The sequence below is a fragment of the Euprymna scolopes genome, chromosome 46 (genome assembly GCF_053919585.1).
Source record: "Euprymna scolopes isolate OS-2025 chromosome 46, ASM5391958v1, whole genome shotgun sequence".
Lineage (NCBI taxonomy): Eukaryota > Metazoa > Mollusca > Cephalopoda > Sepiida > Sepiolidae > Euprymna > Euprymna scolopes.
Window position 1 is genome coordinate 158,456,670 of NC_136527.1, and position 21,437 is coordinate 158,478,106.

The 21,437-nt window shown below is 32.1% G+C and overlaps 2 non-coding genes across 2 annotated transcripts; both read left to right on the forward strand.

The window, feature by feature from the left end:
• The first annotated feature begins 1,569 nt into the window (after nt 1-1,569).
• Nucleotides 1,570-1,733, forward strand: LOC145271699 (U1 spliceosomal RNA). Its single transcript, XR_013866090.1, has one exon. It is a non-coding gene; the product is annotated as a U1 spliceosomal RNA (small nuclear RNA).
• A 4,110-nt stretch (nt 1,734-5,843) lies between these two features.
• On the forward strand, nt 5,844-6,007 carry LOC145271713 (U1 spliceosomal RNA). Its single transcript, XR_013866101.1, has one exon. It is a non-coding gene; the product is annotated as a U1 spliceosomal RNA (small nuclear RNA).
• The last annotated feature ends 15,430 nt before the right edge of the window (nt 6,008-21,437 follow it).

Here is a 21,437-nt window from a genome sequence, read left to right on the forward strand (position 1 = left end):
ATATACCGCTGCCATTGACACCCAGTACAATATGGAGATCCATTTGTAAAAGTCCTGTTTGAATCTGGTTGCTACTAGAATAGATGCCAGTGGTTGACCTAATCAAAAGCTTCGGACTGATCTAAATTTATCAGCGCAGCTTCCGTGTCGTCTTTCATGAATCTCTCTAAGACGGTATGGTTCTTTTAAATCGATATCCCATTCTTTTTTTTACAGGGTTGTCACCACTTATCAAAGTCCAGAAGCCACTTGAGGGTAAGGGTTATTGTGTGTACAGTAATCAATGGGATAATATCGTAGTAATCGTTAGTATTGGAGATTTGATAAAATGTCTTACTTAAGGGGGTGGTTTATCAGGATCTGTTTATGTTGGACTTAAAGACTTCCAAGTTGTAGTCAGGTGGGAAACAACCAAACAGAAGAGAGTTCCACAGGTGTGCATTTCTAAGAAAGAAGCTTTGTTCATGGAATCTACGTTTTGATTTAGGCAGAGATAAAGAGTGGGGGAAATTATTAACAGTGGTTTCAGCTAGACGGGTGTTTTTCGTGAAAGATTGGCGAGGGGGGGGGGGAGATTGGAGCTCAGACGAGCACCAGTTGTGGAAATAACGATAAAAGAAAAAATAGGCTCGCAACGTCTTTCTGCGGGAGAGAAGTTGCAGGGAAGAGAAAAGGACATGCCCAATAATCCCCAAAGTCTATTTTGTAGTCTGTCAAGGCAGGATATGCTGTTTTTAGCAGCTCCTGCCCAGATGTCGCAGCAGTACTCCATCCTTGGACGTACTTGGCTTTTATATAGATAGAAAATTGCATCAGCAGTGAGATATCTTCTGGAGCGGTAATAGGATCCTACCATTCCATTTTTCCAGCTAACTTGGCAACAGACTTGATGTACGTGTTCCATTTCAAATCAAGAGTAAAAGTCAATCCCAGAAGCTTGTCATTCACGCCATACTTTTGCTTTAGTTCGATGAAGTCACCGATAACAACCTGCAACTGATTTGATAGAAACTTGGTCGGAATCTTTAGCTTTGTGCTTAGCTGTTATGGGTCCGTAATCATCTAATTCTTTCCTGCAATACCTATCCGTTTTCCTCCGCATTTGAATTGATTTGGGAAGAAACCCTCGTCAACCGAATATTCATCAGAATCAGTATCAACATGAGAGAAAATCTCAAATACAATTCAGGAGGCAGACCATCGGGATTTGTGTTTGTTGTGAATTTATGGTGTTCATCTCTAAACGACCTTGACATTGAATAATAGTAGGGTAAAATGTAAACTTCTTTTAGAATTGAAGTATTTTAGTGAAAATGTTGGTAAGTTTAAATGATAGTAAATATATTGTAATGAATTGTTGTTATTGATGAATGAAAATTTTGCCAAAATATATGGAGGTATTTTAGCATTGTATTGATATCCATTTGGTGGTGAGTATAAGAGTGTGATATAAAAACAGTTGTGGTAACAAAAAAAATATGCTTACCTTGTCTTAGGGAAATGTTTTTTTTTGTCATTAAGAACGACCTTGTCTCACATTTGCTTTCATGGGGAAGCAAATAAATACCTATATTAACCTTGCATAGGATTAAACGGTGATCATTATGGTCGTTCCACCAGAGCGGAACTCTTCCATTGCACTGCGGTTGGTTTCATCTTTGAGATCGTCCAAAATGTGGATGACTCGGGTGCACTATTTTTAAGTGATGGGTCTGCGTACGCGCTCACCTCAATAATGCAATCAAAATCAGATATCCCCCCCCTTCTTTTGAGCAGAAAACCATCGATTTGTGTAAGGACATCCTCTTTTTTTTTATTCCCAGTCGCCTATTTCGATACACGCCACAAAACAGCCCGCTTCTCTCGACCAGGATATCATCCACATCATTTCTAACGTCCAGATATTATCTGATCTGCATGTAAATATCACTAACGTCGTTTCCAGAACCTATAAATCTCGTAAGAATAAGAAATCCGACTTGCTGTCACTTTCAACTTCTACAAGTGTTTTTTTCGATATAGATCTCTAACAGTCTCCACACCAGAATTCGTTTGCATTGGTTGAAAACCAGCCATAAGCCAAGAAATTTGACATCTAAAACAAGTTGAACTATGCATTCTGACTTATTCGGTTGACAAAATAATCATTTCAGGGGAGGCGGATGTTGTAAATTATTTGTGAAAAAGACTCAATTCTCTCAACTTAATAGTGAATGAAATTAGCTGATGTTGTGCTTGGCAAATAAACGATGTTTTATTAAAACGAAAATTTTGTTTTTGCCATTAAAAAGTTTGGCTTAAATAAGTTTATAAAAAAAATTAATTATGTATTTTTAATAGACAGGAGAGATCAGCGTCCGAAATTTTCAGTTATAATCTCAGTTTTTAATGTTATGTAATTAATATAGCTCATTCTTTTTATTTATTTTAATATTATTATTATTATTATTATTATTATTTTTATTATTATTATTATTGTTATTATTATTATTATTATTAGTAGTAGTAGTAGTTTTATTTAAAAGTTCGTATATATTTAAAAGAAACGCACTCAGAAAGACACCCATTTATTTAAATATATTTTGTTTAAATACGTTTGTTTTGTTACTTACATTAAAAAGTTTTGTGTAAAAAAATTGTTTTAATCCTTAAAAGTTTTGTAAATATTTAAATTAAAAATATGGGTATACCAAAATATGTTTTGTAAATATATATTTTTTTAATTTTAAATTTTAAAAAGTTTTGTAAATATATTTTTAAAAAATCGTGCTCGCAAACATTCGACCATGCCTTCTATTTGACATATTTACAAACAACCAACGCCATGTCGTTATGCTTGAACCACCAGTGCCACTTGAAATGTACGCCGGTCGTCGTCTTCTGCTACAGGGTCTCTATTCTTTACTTGGTTCAAAATAAAACAATAAAATGAATTTACTCAAATTTCAATCAAGAAGTTATTTTTGGCGAATACATTTTCAGATTAATATAAAAAGTATTTTCAAAAAAGAAAATTTTTATTTGATATGATTTTTTATGATACTTTTAATATGATTTTATTTTCCAATTCTGTGTGTCATATTTTCCGTTTTGTTTTTCGTTAACAATGTGTGTAAAAAATAAGCAAGTTTATTTTTTTTATTAGTTCGTGCCTTGATTTTACTAATTATTCACGACTAAAAATTAAACACGATTATACAGACGCCTGGCACAATTATTTGGCACACTATATTGTAAAAATAATTGCCTTAGCCGTAAAGAGTTTAATTAATCAAAGCAACTTCGACATGCGTGACTTACTCAGTTCGTCAGCGCAAAAAAAAACAACAAAAAAACGAAAACACAAGAAAGAAATCTTGTTTTATAAAAATAAACAATAAAACGAATTTACTCAATAGGCACTTGGATGTTAACAGTAGTTCGACTAATCCAAATAAATAAAAAATAAATAAATCTTAGTTTTATATTTTCATATATTTTATGGTAAAATCCCTTGATAACGTATGGTGGTTATATGAGAAAATAAAGCTGTGTACGCATTATAAATGTTTCTTTTCTGTGTCTTATGTTATACATTAGTACATTAGGGGTCATTTCGAGTTAAAAGTTTATGTACTGCACCCACCCATCTGAACTAGAGAAAATCATGATTTAAATGTGTATGTCTCGTGTAAGTAACTAACGATGAAAATCTAATATGGCCGACCAGAAAGTCAGATCGAACGTACCGGAAAACGAAATGAAACCAAATTGACAACTGGCCTTTTTTTTTCGATACTTATCAATTTAAGAATGAAATTACATATAACATGCAACGAGTCGACAGCGGGTTTGATTTTTTTATTTTACCTCAGACCAATTCGTTTTTAGCTGAAAACCTGGTCTGAACCACACGCCGCAGATCCAAAACAGGCCGTCCGTCCAGCTGAAGGAAGCAGAAAGGGTGTCGGTTCGCCTCCAGGCCCCCAACCACAAACCTGTTGACTTGCTGCGGTTCATTTTGACCTATGGTTCTTTCATACTGTATGAGACCACTGGCACTGTCCGATGATGTCCTTGAATCATGACAAAAAAAACGGGTATGTCATCAGCGAATGCAGATACCCTGGCTTTCAACTCAGCCGGTAGAGCAATTTTCCACGCAGGACCAGATTCCACATCACGCATTAGATTGTGAAATAGCAGCTCCAACACAAAGACGTAAAGCAGAGGAGACAGTGGGCAGCCCTGACGCACAAACCGAGAGATGGCGAAGGATTTTGAATGTTTCTGTTTACATATACCGCTGCCATTGACACCCGGTACAATATGGAGATCCATTTGTAAAAGTCCTGTTTGAATCTGGTTGCTACTAGAATAGATGCCAGTGGTTGACCTAATCAAAAGCTTGGGACTGATCTAAATTTATCAGCGCAGCTTCCGTGTCGTCTTTCATGAATCTCTCTAAGACGGTATGGTTCTTTTAAATCGATCTCCCATTCTTTTTTTTACAGGGTTGTCACCACTTATCAAAGTCCAGAAGCCACTTGGGGATAAGGGTTATTGTGTGTACAGTAATCAATGGGATAATATCGTAGTAATCGTTAGTATTGGAGATTTGATAAAATGTCTTACTTAAGGGGGTGGTTTATCAGGATCTGTTTATGTTGGACTTAAAGACTTCCAAGTTGTAGTCAGGTGGGAAACAACCAAACAGAAGAGAGTTCCACAGGTGTGCATTTCTAAGAAAGAAGCTTTGTTCATGGAATCTACGTTTTGATTTAGGCAGAGATAAAGAGTGGGGAAAATTATTAACAGTGGTTTAAGCTAGACTGGTGTTTTTCGTGAAAGATTGGCGAGGGGGGGCAGAGATTGGAGCTCAGACGAGCACCAGTTGTGGAAATAACGATAAAAGAAAAAATAGGCTCGCAACGTCTTTCTGCGGGAGAGAAGTTGCAGGGAAGAGAAAAGGACATGCCCAATAATCCCCAAAGTCTATTTTGTAGTCTGTCAAGGCAGGATATGCTGTTTTTAGCAGCTCCTGCCCAGATGTCGCAGCAGTACTCCATCCTTGGACGTACTTGGCTTTTATATAGATAGAGAATTGCATCAGCAGTGAGATATCTTCTGGAGCGGTAATAGGATCCTACCATTCCATTTTTCCAGCTAACTTGGCAACAGACTTGATGTACGTGTTCCATTTCAAATCAAGAGTAAAAGTCAATCCCAGAAGCTTGTCATTCACGCCATACTTTTGCTTTAGTTCGATGAAGTCACCGATTACAACCTGCAACTGATTTGATAGAAACTTGGTCGGAATCTTTAGCTTTGTGCTTAGCTGTTATGGGTCCGTAATCATCTAATTCTTTCCTGCAATACCTATCCGTTTTCCTCCGCATTTGAATTGATTTGGGATGAAACCCTCGGCAACCGAATATTCATCAGAATCAGTATCAACATGAGAGAAAATCTCAAATACAATTCATGAGGCAGACCATCGGGATTTGTGTTTGTTGTGAATTTATGTTGTTCATCTCTAAACGACCTTGACATTGAATCATAGTAGGGTAAAATGTAAGCTTCTTTCAGAATTGAAGAATTTAGTGAAAATGTTGGTAAGTTTAAATGATAGTAAATATATTGCAATGAATTGTTGTTATTGATGAATGAAAAATTTGCCAAAATATATGGAGGTATTTTAGCATTGTATTGATATCCATTTGGTGATGAGTATAAGAGTGTGATATAAAAACAGTTGTGGTAACAAAAAAAATATGCTTACCTTGTCTTAGGGAAATGTTTTTTTTTGTCATTAAGACCGACCTTGTCTCACATTTGCTTCATGGGGAAGCAAATAAATACCTATATTAACATTGCATAGGATTAAACGGTGATCATTATGGTCGTTCCACCAGAGCGGAACTCTTCCATTGCACTGCGGTTGGTTTCATCTTTGAGATCATTCAAAATGTGGATGACTCGGGTGCACTATTTTTAAGTGATGGGTTTGCGTACGCGCTCACCTCAATAATGCAATCAAAATCAGATATCCCCCCCCCGCTTCTTTTGAGCAGAAAACCATCGATTTGTGTAAGGACATCCTCTTTTTTTTATTCCCAGTCGCCTATTTCGATACACGCCACAAAACAGCCCGTTTCTCTCGACCAGGATATCATCCACATCATTTCTAACGTCCAGATATTATCTGATCTGCATGTAAATATCACTAACGTTTTTTCCAGAACCTATAAATCTCGTAAGAATAAGAAATCCGACTAGCTGTCACTTTCAACTTCTGAAAGTGTATTTTTTCGATATAGATCTCTAACAGTTTCCACACCAGAATTCGTGTGCATTGGTTGCAAACCAGCCATAAGCCAAGAAATTTGACATCTAAAACAAGTGGAACTATGCATTCTGACTTATTCACTTGACAAACTAGTAATTTCAGGGGAGGCGGATGTTGTAAATTATCTGTGAAAAAGACCCAATTCTCTCAACCTAATTGTGAAAGGATAAGCTGATGTTGTGTTTGGCAAATAAACGATGTTTTATTAAAACGAAGATTTTGTTTTTGCTATTAAAAAGTTTGGCTTAAATAAGTTTATTAAAAAAAAATTAATTATGTATTTTTTAATAGACAGGAGAAATCAGCGTCAGAAATTTTCAGTTACAACCTCAGTTTTTAATGTTATGTAATTAATATAGCTCATTCTTTTTATTATTATTATTATTATTATTATTATTATTATTATTATTATTATTATTATTATTATTATTATTAGTTTTATTTAAAAGTTCGTATATATTTAAAAGAAACGCACTCAGAGAGACACCCATTTATTTGAATATATTTTGTTTAAATACGTTCGTTTTGTTACAGTAAAAAGTTTTGTGTAAAAAAAGAAAGTTTTTTAACCTTTAAAAGTTTTGTAAATATTTAATATTAAAAATATGGGTATATCAAAAAATGTTTTGTAAATATATATTTTTTCATTTTAAATTTTTAAAAGTTTGTAAATGTATTAATAAAAAATCTTGCTCGCAAACATTTGACCATGCCTTCTATTTGACATGTTTACAAACAACCTACGCCATGTCGTTATGCTCGAACCACCAGTGCCACTTGAAATGTACGCCGGTCGTCGTCTTCTGCTACAGGGTATCTATTCTTTACTTGGTCCAAAATAAAACAATAAAATGAATTTACTCAAATTTCAATCAAGAAGTTATTTTTGGCAAATACATTTTAAAATTGATACAAAAAGTATTTTCAAAACAGAAAATTTTTATTTGATATGATTTTTATGATACTTTTAATATGATTTTTTTCCAATTCTGTGTGTCATATTTTCTGTTTTGTTTTTCGTTAACAATGTGTGTAAAAAAATAAGCAAGTTTATTTTTTTTTATTAGTTCGTGCCTTGATTTTACTAATTATTCACGACTAAAAATTAAACACGATTATACAGACGCCTGACACAATTATTTGGCACACTATATTGTAAAAATAATTGTCTTAGTCGTAAAGAGTTTAATTAATCAAAGCAACTTCGACATGCGTGACTTACTCAGTTCGTCAACGCAAAAAACAACAACAAAAAAACGAAAACACAAGAAAGAAATCTTGTTTTATAAAAATAAACAATAAAACGAATTTACTCAATAGGCACTTGGATGTTAACAGTAGTTCGACTAATCCAAATAAATAAAAAATAAATAAATCTTAGTTTTATATATTCATATATTTTATGGTAAAATCGATTGAGAGCGTATGGTGATTATATGAGAAAATAAAGCTGTGTACGCATTATAAATGTTTCTTTTCTGTGTCTTATGTTATACATTAGTACATTAGGGGTCATTTCGAGTTAAAAGTTTATGTACTGCACCCATCTGAACTAGAGAAAATCATGATTTAAATGTGTATGTCTCGTGTAAGTAACTAACGATGAATATCTAATATGGCCGACCAGAAAGTCAGATCGGACGTACCGGAAACGAAATGAAACCAAATTGACAACTGGCCTTTTTTTTTTTTTTTCGATACTTATCAATTTTAGACTGAAATTACATATCACATGCAGGTAATATCCATTGAGAGCGAATGGTGATTATATGAGAAAATAAAGCTGTGTATGCATTATAAATGTTTCTTTTCTGTGTCTTATGTTATACATTAGTTTAGTACATTAGAGGTCATTTCGAGTGAAAAGTTTATTTACTGCACCCATTTGAACTAGAGAATATTATGATTAAAGTGTGTATGTCTCGTGTAAATAACTAACGATGAATGTCTAATATGGCCGTCCAGTCGGGTGATCAAAAAGTCAGATCGAGCGTACAGGAAAACGAAATGGGATCTAATTGACAACTGGCCTTTTTTTTTTTTTTTTTTTTGCTTGAACTTTGTGCTTTTCAGATTATTTTATGTTTTATTTTCTTGTTGGATATTTTTTGGCCTTTTTTGTGGGGGGGGAGTTTTTTTGACAAAGATTATAGATATAAGTAAAAACATTAGAAATACTTCAAACATTTGAGAAGGCACTTAAACCATGAAAAAATAACGATAACATAAGTGTAGGCACCGCCAAAAATGGCCGCAAAATCAAGTTGTTGTTGTTTTTTAATACTAAATTACATTTATTAAAATCCATTATTTCTGAGTAACTTTTTTTTTCCAGAAAGATAAAACCCTGAATTTTATCATATAGAAAACAGAATAATGTAAAACTTTTTCTACTATTTTTAATTCAATTTTAAATGTTAAATTTTCCCAAAAAGTTAACAATTGACATTTTTTGTCTTGCACAAAAACGTACTTAAATATTTAAAAAACAAAATGGTTTTTAAAATAATTAATTTATTTATTTATTGTCTAACTAAGATTTAGGATGATTTTCTAAGAGAATATGCAAAAATATTATAATATAAGTACCTGAATTTCAAATAATTCCACTTATTCATATAGGTAACAAAATATTTCGCGTCGACGTAGAGTTCAGATCGACTCTGTTTACGTTTTCTTTTGATGATAAGAAAACTATGGAAGACCAAACAGCCCAAAAAAAATTATTTTTCAGTGACGAAAATTTCAATGTATTATTAAGCTGAGGCTGGCCAGTACCAGATGGGTGACCATTTGTATGAGTTTGGTTTTTAATGTGTATGTGTGTGGGGGCCAGGCTCCCCAAAATGGGGGGGGGGCAATTTAAAGCAGAATGAAAAAAAATTATTTCAGCGCGTTTGGTCCATCGTAGTCGAAAGGCAGCAAACGTTTTCAAACGAGATCGAAAAAAATGATGCTATTTTTAACACAAAGGGCACAATATTTACCGAATTTTTTTTTTTTGTATCGATTCTTCAAAGCATGCCCTGTTTAATAATGGTCATGCATTATTCGGCTCGCTAAAAAAAAATTGTTAAATTATTTATCAAAAATTTTAAAATGGCTTTTTTCGTATAAATATTAAAAAAAATTTTTTTTTGTTTTGCTTAACTTAAATTAATTATTTTACTTAACATATTCACCGAATTTCACACTTCAAAACTCAAAAGCGGGATAATTAAACACAATCGAAGTTCTGATATTCAGACGTCAAAATAAGGTATGCAAACAATTATTTTATTTATTTTTTTCTTTTTAATCTATAATTCTGTCCCTTACAACAACACAATATGTTTTATTCAGTTTCAGATGATTATTTTAAGCATATTTGTTCCCACTTCAAAACAAGGAGGGGGTTGTAAGCAAAAATAATATATATATAAATATCGTTTATGAAAAATAAGTACACTGTTATAAAGTTCATTCTTCTCCTAATAATCGCTGAAAATTTCGTATTGATCGGATAATTACCTGATTTTTGGTAGATTTTTAAAAAGACGGTCCGTCAAAAAGTACTGACCTGCCCCCCCCCCCCGTTTTGGCGGTGCCTACAAGTGCATAGGTACCAAAATTCTTTTTTTTGTTTTGTTTGTTAGTTAAATCCGGCTAAAAACTATCCGAAAACCGCAAAGTTCAAGCCAAATTGAAATTTTTATTTGTTACGTTTGAATAAAAAATGGGTTTGTATTACTGTACACATAGATACGAAAAAAGTTGTCAATATATATATATATATAAAAAACAAATAAATGTTATCAAATAAGTTACTTTTCTACTTTACTGGGTATAGTTTTCGTGTTTTTATTCAATGTAACATGTTTATTCAGCTCGAAAAACATACAGTGTTTACCAATGTATTGGAAAATTCAAGATGGCGTCTCACACTCTCTTTAACACTGAAAGTTTGAGAAAAGGTGTTATAAATAAAAAACCAGACAAAATAATGTTAAAAAAACCGCCAAATATATGTCGACCTATGTCACGGTAACATATATTGAGCGATTTTCTAACAGTATTTTCCCAAACTTACCGTGTTAAAGAGAGAGTCAGATTCCATCTGGAATTTTCCAATACATCGGTAAACACTGTATGGTTTTCGAGCTGAATAAACATGTTACATTTAATAAAAACACAAAAAATATATCCAGTTTGGTAGAAAAGTAACTTATCTTGCCTTTGATAGCATTTATTTGTTATATATTTGTTTTTTGACAACTTTTTCGAATCTATGTGTACAGTAATACAAACCCTAAAAAATACTTATTAAAGCAAAAACAGTCGTGTTCTCGCCGAGTAAGTTTGTTTTTTTTGTGTTTTTTTTAGTCAAGTAAAAAGGTACTCATTTTTGTTTAGAAGTTGTCAATTTCATTTTGTTTTCCGGTTCACTCGATCTGACTTTTTGATCACCTGTCTGGTTGGCCATATTAGATATTCATCGTTAGTTATTTAGACGAGACATACACATTCAAATCATGATTTTCTCTAGTCCAGATGAGTGCAGTAAATAAACTTTTAACTCGAAATGACCCCTAATGTACTAATGTATAACATAAGACACAGAAAAGAAACATTTATAATGCGTACACAGCTTTATTTTTTCATATAATCACCATACGCTATCAATGGATTTTACCCAAATATAATCTAAACTTGATATGAAAACAATTCGGCACGTTTAACTAATGAACGGACATTGTTACACGCGGTACAAAATAAAGATTAAACTGATGATTACGCGAAACATGACACACAGATACGGATATTTTTGCACAAGGAACAAAATAATTCGACACACTTAACTAATTAACCGACATTTTTTACATAAGGAATGAAATATTGGTGACACCGTGTTACGATGAACTAAATTCGTTGTTCTATGGCAGTTGATTTTCTCTTTAAATAATTTCACGTTTAAATCGTGTTTTTCATCTTTTGATTTTGATTCTTTTATATTTTCATATATTTTATTTCTTAATGAATTGGACACACAAAACAGAAGTTGTATCAATTTACTAAAGAAATCATAACAAACAAAACAATTTTTCTGTTTTGAACACAAAAGAATTACAAAAAAAAAAAAAAAAAACAACAAAAAACAAAAAACAAAAACGAATTCATCCTGATTTTTTTTTTGTATTGAATTCATGAAATGCAAGGTACGTTTTTTTTTTGTATTTTGTACATTTTAAAATTAATCTTAAACATTAAAATAAGTTTATTTTTTTATTTTTTGCAATTCAATAAAAATATTGATTCCGCCATGCTTTAGCTCCGATCATAAAAATCTCGGTACTTGTACAGTTTAATAAGGACATTAAAAATAGTATTTCTTTCTTTCTTTCTTTTTTTTACAGCGAACAAAAACAATTTGTTATGATACCGAGCAAAAGTTTCGATTTTTAGGAAGAGAAGCTAATATTAAAGATGGCATAAAAAAACGTGTTTTTCTGCTGTAAAAAAACAAAACAAAAAAAAAAAAACCCTACTCGATCAAATTAAGTGAAATTTTTTTTTTTAGATCTTCAGTCCAAAACAGATACGTACAGTATAACCTTTTTTTTTCGATATTTTCATTTAAAAATGCATTGATTAAACTGCACAAGTGCCAGAATCTTACATTTATATTTTCGTCAAAAATATGTTTATTTTAGTAAAATGTGATTTCTGTTAAAATAATAATGTTTACCATCAACACATGATTTAATTTTTTTGTTGTTAAAGAATTTTGTTTGATTTTTGTTTATTTTTTATATTTTTTATCCATTATTTTATCGTGCTGAAACAATAACGTTATTATTTAGAAATCCTTTTTTAACATGGGAGGGGGGTTTCAATTTTAAAATACCATTTAAATATAATGCGGTAACATAGATACATTGAATCTGGGATGTAAAGTCTGTGTTGCACCCCAGATTCAATAAACAATTCGTGGCATTGACATAATCTTCAATAACAACTCCTTCCAATTCAATAAAGACAACTACATCCAAATACTAGGCACAGCAATGGGTACTAAAATGGCACCAACATATGCCACCATTACACTCGCCTTCCTAGAAGAGACTCTTTATGAAAGGATAAAGCAGAAATACGGGCACAATATAAAAACACTCTTCATAAAATCTTGGAAAAGATACCTAGACGACTGCTTTATCCTCTGGAGGACCACATGGGGGATATCAGAGGACTTCACACTTTGCTACAAAATCTACACCCAAAAATAAACTTCACACTAGAACAAAGCCCCACAGAACTACCTTTCCTAGATATCCGTGTAACAATCAAAAACAACAACATAATTACAGACATCTACCACAAACCCACAGACACTCAACAATATCTCCATTTCAAAAGCCACCATCCTAAAAATTGTCTAAAATCAATACCCTACTCCCTAGCACATAGAGTCTGCACCATAGTAACAGACAGAAACCTCCGTTCGACTAGAATCAACTTCAAATAACCCTGCAGAAAAGAGGATCTCCACTACCACTAATGCAGAAAGGTATTGAACTGGCTGAAAAAATTCTAATAGATCAACTAAGAATCCCAAAAGAACACAACAAAGAACAAATTTTAGCATAAGTCTCCACACACAACACAAACAACCCAGAACTTTTTACACAGATAACAAAAAAACCTTATCCTCCTCAATCAGAACGACAAACTAAACATCATACTTAAAACAACTAAAATAATAAAAAGCAAACGCCAACCCAAAAACCTAAAACACATCTTAACTTCCTAAAAACTCGTTCCACACACTACAAAAGGGTTACAAAATGCAACCAACCGCGATGTGGAATATGTGACATAATAATAGAAGGAAACACATACGCATTCAAAAACCCAACACAAACATTCAAAATAAAAAAGGATCTTAATTGCACCTCCATAAATGTAGTATATGCACTAAGATGCACAGCATGCAATAAATTCTACATAGGCGCCACCAAAATTTCCAGCAATAGAGTGGCCTTGCATAAGAGCAACATCAAAATTGCAGATAACAGACACCTCTGTTTCAAAACACGTACACACATGCAGTGGAAATAGGTTCAAAATAATGCCAATCTTCCAAACAGACAATTATTTTTATTTACTTACACAGGAAAAAAAAATTCATAACAAGATTCTTTCCCGAACTAAACAGACCCTAATATCAACACACAAAAACATGAAATGCACGTTAATATACATATACACACTCACACATAAATCAGAACCGACACATTAAAACACACACACATACACACAGACATACACGCATACAGCCACACATAGACATAACACCCCTGTCTCTAATACAACATATTGAACGATACCAACCCCACTTAACCTCGAAACCAACAACACTATGAAACACCTAGAACCATAGTGTAATATCTGTTCCAGCACCTCGTTCCACCCTCAGTCAGTGGAGGAGAAATCCTTTATGACTGAGATAAATATCATCCCTTCTATCATCCCTCCTCCCATACCTATACCTCTCCAAGTGGCCCCTCCCCTCTGAGATTTTCCTCACACTAAGAACCAATCCTGGGTCTGGTCGTACCCACATGGGGAGGCAAATAAATAGAAACATTAACAAATTCCCTACGTATATTTATAAATACACCGCTTTATCTAAACAAACATAATATTAAGAATACCTTAACAGTCTAAGACTGAAACGAAAAATCACAATACTAAAATCCAAGAATCCAAAAATAAATATCAAAATTGAATGAAAACACTCCTACCCTTATTTCAGAGGAGCTGGTCCCCCCTACCACACACACACACATTAGGAACGACCTTTGATCACAGTTACCTTCCTAGGGAAGCAAATAACTTTATAATACTATAAAACAGAACATATATTCTTCAAACCAATAAAAGAAAACACCCCACACACGCATACACACACATATTACCCTATGCACCCAGTTGACCAAGTACCAATGGCCCCCTCACCTCCACTCAAGTAAGAATAAAAAAGGAAAAACATGAGAAGCAACAAAGAAAGATAAATAGAAACACAAGTAGAGAGAGAGAGGGAGAGAGAGAAACAAAAGACAGTAGTGACCACAGTCAGCCGAATGAACCAGTATAAAAAAATTGAACATACGAATGAAAAGTAGAATCATTTACACATTTTTCTACCTCTCGGAAACATTTCAAATGAACTACGAAAATGTTCTTTTACATTTTTAACACATCTTGAATATATTCTAAACATTTTAAATAGTTTCTGAAGAGGACGCTTCACAGACCGTCTGAAACACGTTAAAAACGATTGCAATGATTTAAAAACATTATTACAATGATCTAAATATAATTCTCAATGAAAAATCAAAACACGGAATAATAAAATAATGTTAAAAAATACACATTGTTGGTGACCACCCCCTTATTTAAATATACATCTTTCTCTCGTTAGAATTTCTTACCCCATTTTACATATATATATATATATATATATATATATATATATATATATATATATATAACTACTTCATTTACTCACATAAAATTGATATACGAAAGTAAAATGTATGTGTAAACTTTAAGTATTGTCTTCACAAGTGCTCAATACCTACTAGAGATAGTAAGTTATAAAATATATATGGCGATTAAGCTACACTGAATCTTTCACATTTCATTCACTCTAGGACTCTTCAGGCTTATGTGCATGTCTGTAGAGTCCTAGAGTGGATGAAACGCGGAATATTCAATGTAGCCTAATCGCCATATATATTTTATAACTTACTATATATATATATATATATATATATATATATATATATATATATATATATATATATATATATATATATAGCGTTTTAAATAAGGTCGGGAAGACTCTAGAGGCCCCTTACATGAACAAGCTCATCAGGAGTCAATCGTTGAATTTCTATCAAGTGTTCTATGTTCTATCAAGTGCTTGTTGATGAGAGTCTTCCCGATTTATAAATGTTGTACCGTAAAATAAAAAAAATTAAAAAGTAAATTAAAACTTTCTATATATGTGTGTGTGTGCGTTTGATATCAACGTTTAATAATGGATCATTCAGTAGAAAATACAAATATATATATGTGTGTGTGTGTGATATAAAATAATGTTTAGTAGAAAATACAAATATGTGTGATATTAAATAAAAGAGAAGATCGTTAATTGATTATTCAGTTGGAGAAAGTTCTTTAAGGTCATGTGTGGAAACGTAGATACCAACCATGTAATCAGGACGTTATTGAATGCAAAGTAACAAAATATTTTAATAAAAAACAAAAAATCACTAAATCAGAAAACGGTTTTTGTCCAGTTCAGATAGTGATCCAAAGCCAATAAATAAATAATTACGAAAACGTTTTTGTCCAGTTGAGATAGTGATTTAAAGAAGCGTATTACCGTTGGTTGTAGAAAAATTGCAATTTGATGGCGCAAATCACCTTGGATTAAAATATAGCAGAAAGAAAATTACCATTCTCTATTTTAGGAGGACAAAAGATTTGGAATCTAATGTTCTGCTTTTATCACAGCTGGTTTGAAAAATGCCTTTTCCTTGATAGAGGACGCAGGTATTTCCTGTGTATGTAAAAAAAAATGGTTCAATTAAAAAAATAGTTACTCACAGGGATAAATCTTAGTTGTAGAAAAATCAACGTATCAAATGAAAAATGAGAGGACGTGTCTTAACAGAGATGACTAGAACAGTGAAAAGCTGATGAGAATGGGCTTCACAATCTTTCTTTATTGAATCCTATATATATATATATATATATATATATATATATATATATATATATATATATATATATATATATAAGCTCCAAAACAGTTATTTTCTTAAAGAATTTATTTTATTTTACTCCTTTTACTCCCCCATTTATTCATATATAAATATGTTTTTCTATCACCACAATAATAATCATGTACAGTTATTTATATGTATGTACAGAATTATATATCGAGAAATAGAAAAAAGAGGAAGAGAGTTGATTATCACTGTTTTTTCTCCTTTTGAAATCATAATGAATATAGTATAATTGTCACTAGCTTGTGTAGACTTAATATTGTATCTAAAACATTACATATATTTACTGGTTGTGTGCTAAGTTATAAAATATCTAAGTTATAAGATATATGATTATTTGTCTAATGAATCCCATATGACTATAGATTTAATTATCAAAATGTTGTGTCTTCAATCCAATAACATAAACTAACGGAATATTAATTATTTAATGTAGATAAAAATATAGAATTTCGTTTTTTTATTTGCAGATATTCCTTTATGAACGCCTTTATTGAATTTCAATGGACCATCCTTTTCGTTAGACAACAATGAATCATCCCCTTCATAATCATTTATAGGCAACAATGGTTCACCATCATCATCATCATCATCATCTATAGACAACAATGGTTCACCATCATCATCATCATCATCATCATCATCATCATCATCTATAGACAACAATGGATCATCATCATCATCATCATCATCATCATCATCATCATCCACAGACAACGAAGATTTCTGTACAAAAATGTATTTGTATTATTACTATTTAACAAATATTATTTACTATATGACTATATACACGGAAATAACCGAACACCTCAATAATCATGAAGATAATGTTTATATTTGTGCAATACGTGTTTAATGTTCAAATGAATGTAAATGTTTGAAGAGAAGTAATCACAAATTGCAGATATCTTAAAAAGCTTATGAGATATTTTTGCAAAGAAGCTGGCGCTTTTAAATTTTGCTGGAACATCTGTAAATGAAGACTAAAACTGCGAAGAAAAAATTTTATAACTACGTGGATATTTTTGTAGGATAAATTATATTAAAACATGCAGAAAAGTGGAGAAAAGCCACATTCTTGTAAAGTGTGTGAATATTCCTGTTCTCGAAAATCATCCTTAGTGAGACATATGAGAAGTCACACTGGAGAAAAGCCACACTCTTGCGAAGTGTGTGGATATTCTTTTTCTGAAAAATCAAAGTTACTAAAACATATGAGAAGTCACACTGGCGAAAAACCACATTCATGTGAAGTTTGTGGATTTTCTTGTTCTGAAAAATCATCGTTAGTAAGACATATGACAACTCACACTGGAGAAAAACTACATTCTTGTAAAATGTGTGGATATTCTTGTTCTCTAAAACATCATTTAGTGTCTCATATAAGAACTCACACTGGAGAAAAGCCATATTCTTGTAAAGTCTGTGGATATTCTTCTTCTTTCAAATCAAATTTAGTGACACATATGAGCACTCACACCGGGGAAAAGCCATATTCTTGTGAAGTATGTGGATTTTCTTGTTCTCGAAAATCATCGTTAGTAAGACATAGGAGAGCTCACACTGGAGAAAAACCACATTCTTGTAAAGTGTGTGGATATTCTTCTTCTCATAGATCATGTTTAGTGTCACATATAAGAACTCACACGGGGGAAAAACCACATTCTTGTGAAGTATGTGAATATTCTTGTTCTTGCAAATCATCGTTAGTGAGACATATGAGAACTCACACTGGGGAAAAACCACATTCTTGCGAAGTGTGTGGATATTCTTTTTCTGATAAATCAAATTTAGTGAATCATATGAGAACTCATACTGGAGAAAAGCCACATTCTTGTGAATTGTGTGGATATTCTTGTTATAAAAAATCAAGATTAATCATTCATATGAGAACTCACACTGAGGAAAAGCCACATTCTTGTTAATTGTGTGGATATTCTTGTTCTCACATATCACATTTAGTGTCACACATGAAAACTCACATTTAATGAAACACCGAGGATACTAAAAAGATCTCTCGGTTGGTTTCAATAAACAAAAAAAAGGGGTCAATGACAGCTTCATTTAAAATTTGGGAGAGGATTCCACCTACAGATCCCTCGGTATCAAGGAAAAGGTAAATGTGAAGCATATTAAAATGAGATACAGGGCAGAACAGGATTATGGAGTACGTCTGAAAAAGATTATCAAATCTGAACAAAACAACAAAAACAAAATTATAAATCAGCTTGCAATACCTATCACATACAGGTTCAATATTATGGACTGGCCTCAATATAACTTTAATAAGCTCGATACAAATACAAATAAGATAATCAGTAATTATAAGTTAAACTGATATGACGATTATCATCATCATCTTTTTCAACAAACCTCAATTGCAAATCTTGCTGAGAATTTTAGAGGAAGGATACTGGAGAACACTGACAAATACATGAAAAACCGGCGACACAGATTGCACAAATGAAAAGAAAAAAATACACCGAAATGGAGATAGAAACAAGCAAACACGGATGGAAACAACATAAGGAGCTAAACAAGGAATACATAGACAAGGATGCTTCACACAATGAGAAAACCCAGATAGGTATATATAGACAGGGATACTTTACTACAATGGCTCAAAGTGGGAGACTTTCACGGCTTACTCACAAATGGATTTTAAAAATGGCTGGCCAGTGTAGGTTTTGTTACTCAGTGATTGAAAGTTCAAGTCATTTTATGTCGGGATGTCAAACCTTGTTGGCAGATAGCCTTTACATTGCCAAGCGCAACAAAGTTTGTAAATACCCTCATTGGAAGATTTCTGGAGAGATGTAGCTCGACAGATCGCCGAACATATGGGAAGATTAACCAGCATAGAAAACATCAAATTGAAAGGTGACAAGGATCTACAGGCGGGTCGATATATAAAAGACAACGCTATCAAGCCAGATATTACAATATGGAACAAGCCTGAAAAATCACTGCTTATTATTGATGTCAGCATCCAAAAGAACTATGGCCTACATAGTTCTGAACGGGAAAACATAACCAAGAACTCCAATAAGATGACATGGTCTTTGAAAGAGAAAGATATACCGGTTTTGATAGGAACAACTGGCCTATTGAAAAAGAATATCTGGAAACAATTTCTGGAAGATCAAGATGTAATGAAATACAGATTGCAACCATGAAGGAGGAAGGCTATTGATCTTTTAAGAATTAATCAAGTAAAATAAATAAAAAAGGAAAAAAGATTATTGTGAAATGTGTGGAAATACTTGTTCTAATAAATCAATGTTTGTGAAACATTAGAACTCACACTGGAGAAAACCCATATTTTTGTAAGATATTTGGATATTCAAAAAATCTGAAAAGTCAAAGTTAATGAGACATATTTAGTATAAAAATATACCTCAGTTTACACTTCCAAGAAATAAAAAAAATACATTGGAAAAGTCACATTCTTGTGAATGTGAGAATATTCTAATTCTGGTATTTCAACATCATTAAAATTTAATTAATTAACAGAAACTCACGATTAAGATTGTAAATTAATTTTTATTCAGTAAGATTTTGAGATTTAACTTAATATGAATGTCTTCTACTTTAGCTGAGCTAATCAATTATAAGCTGTGTTCTTTTCCTTCCGCAGGATTTAAAGATTAAATGAACATCGGAAGAAAATATTGACAAAACTTGTATACCATACTTTCATCTTATGATCTTGTCAATAAATATAGCAGTCATTAATTAATATTACTTGTAAAGTAAGTCTAACAATGAATGAAAAGTACAACTTCTCCAATGAAATTTGCAAAATGGGATTCAACTGAGTAGAAAAATCACATAAATTCAGAAATTTAACATCTATTAATCTCTTTAGAGAATTTATAACAAATATAAACGCGTTCATATTTCAACATCATTAAAATTAACAGAAACTCACCATTAAAACTGTACATTATTTTTATTCAGTAAAATTTTGTAGATTTTACTTAACATGAATGTCTTCCACTTTAGCTTAGCAATTACGACAGTTTTAATATCTTAAAATGTTTGTTTGTTTAACTAATTAGAAATGGAATTATTTTATAAGCTGTGTTCTTTTCCTTCCGCAGGATTTAAAGATTAAATGAATAGCGGAAGAAAATATTGACAAAACTTGTGTACCATAGTTTCAGTTTTCAATAAGTATAGCAGTTTACACTGTCATTAATTAAATGGGATTCAACTGAGTAGAAAAATCGCATGAATTCAGAAATTTAACATCTATTAATCTCTTTAGAGAATTTATAACAAATATTAACGCGTTCATATTTGAAACTGTGTGGCCTAATATACTTTCAATGTAGACATGTTGCAAAGCATTAAGTTTGATGGTGTAAAAATAATAAAATTTATGAATAAAGAAATAAAATACATTTAGAGACGATTCAAAGATTACACGCTGGCAGGCACGTTGGAAATCATCAAGTAAGTTTTCGACACATGCAATAACATTATTCATACAACGAAATATAAGTGAGAAAATACTAATGGTTTATACGTACATATAATAGTTAATGCCTTTGGAAAAACTGTTGTTTATCAATAACTATTAACATAAAATGATGAATGCAACAAGTTAAACGTGAATAAAATAATATGATTATTAATCTGTCAAAGTTAGTATACTGATAATAGATGAAAAATCAGAAATTAAGAAAATTAAATTTCACGAAAGGTTTTTAATGTTTACTGAGGCTAACATTGGTAGAGATAGAGATATTCCAATGTTTGTCGACAAAACATTGTACAAATACTGATGAGATTCATTAGAAATTTCATTATATGCGTTTCATTTGTCGGAGGAAAATCCCGCTAACATAATATTACAGAGATTTCACACTATCAAGTATGATAAAAACTTTTCAGAAATGTGTGTAATATATCTTGTAGGGGTCGTCAGGCCTTTTTAGGAACGAACTTCCTCCAAAAATAAATAAAAATAAAAAGAAGACTTACATGCAAAACAAACGGAGGTTTATTCACAGAAACTAACCCTTAACAAATAAAATAAAATTCTCTTCATAATCAGTTCAGAAGTCCTTTTTTAAGTGTTTGTATAAAAAAAGGAGAATGCCTTTTTTTGTTGAACTGTTCATATGGTAAAACATGGTAAGAGAGGCAATAGGTAATGTTCGCCTGTGAAATTGTATGAAGCGCGCGGAGCGGTGAAAATAGTAACACGCATGGAACGTCCGAATGAGAATGCAGTTGAGAGAGAGATTTGATGTTTGTGTGTGCTT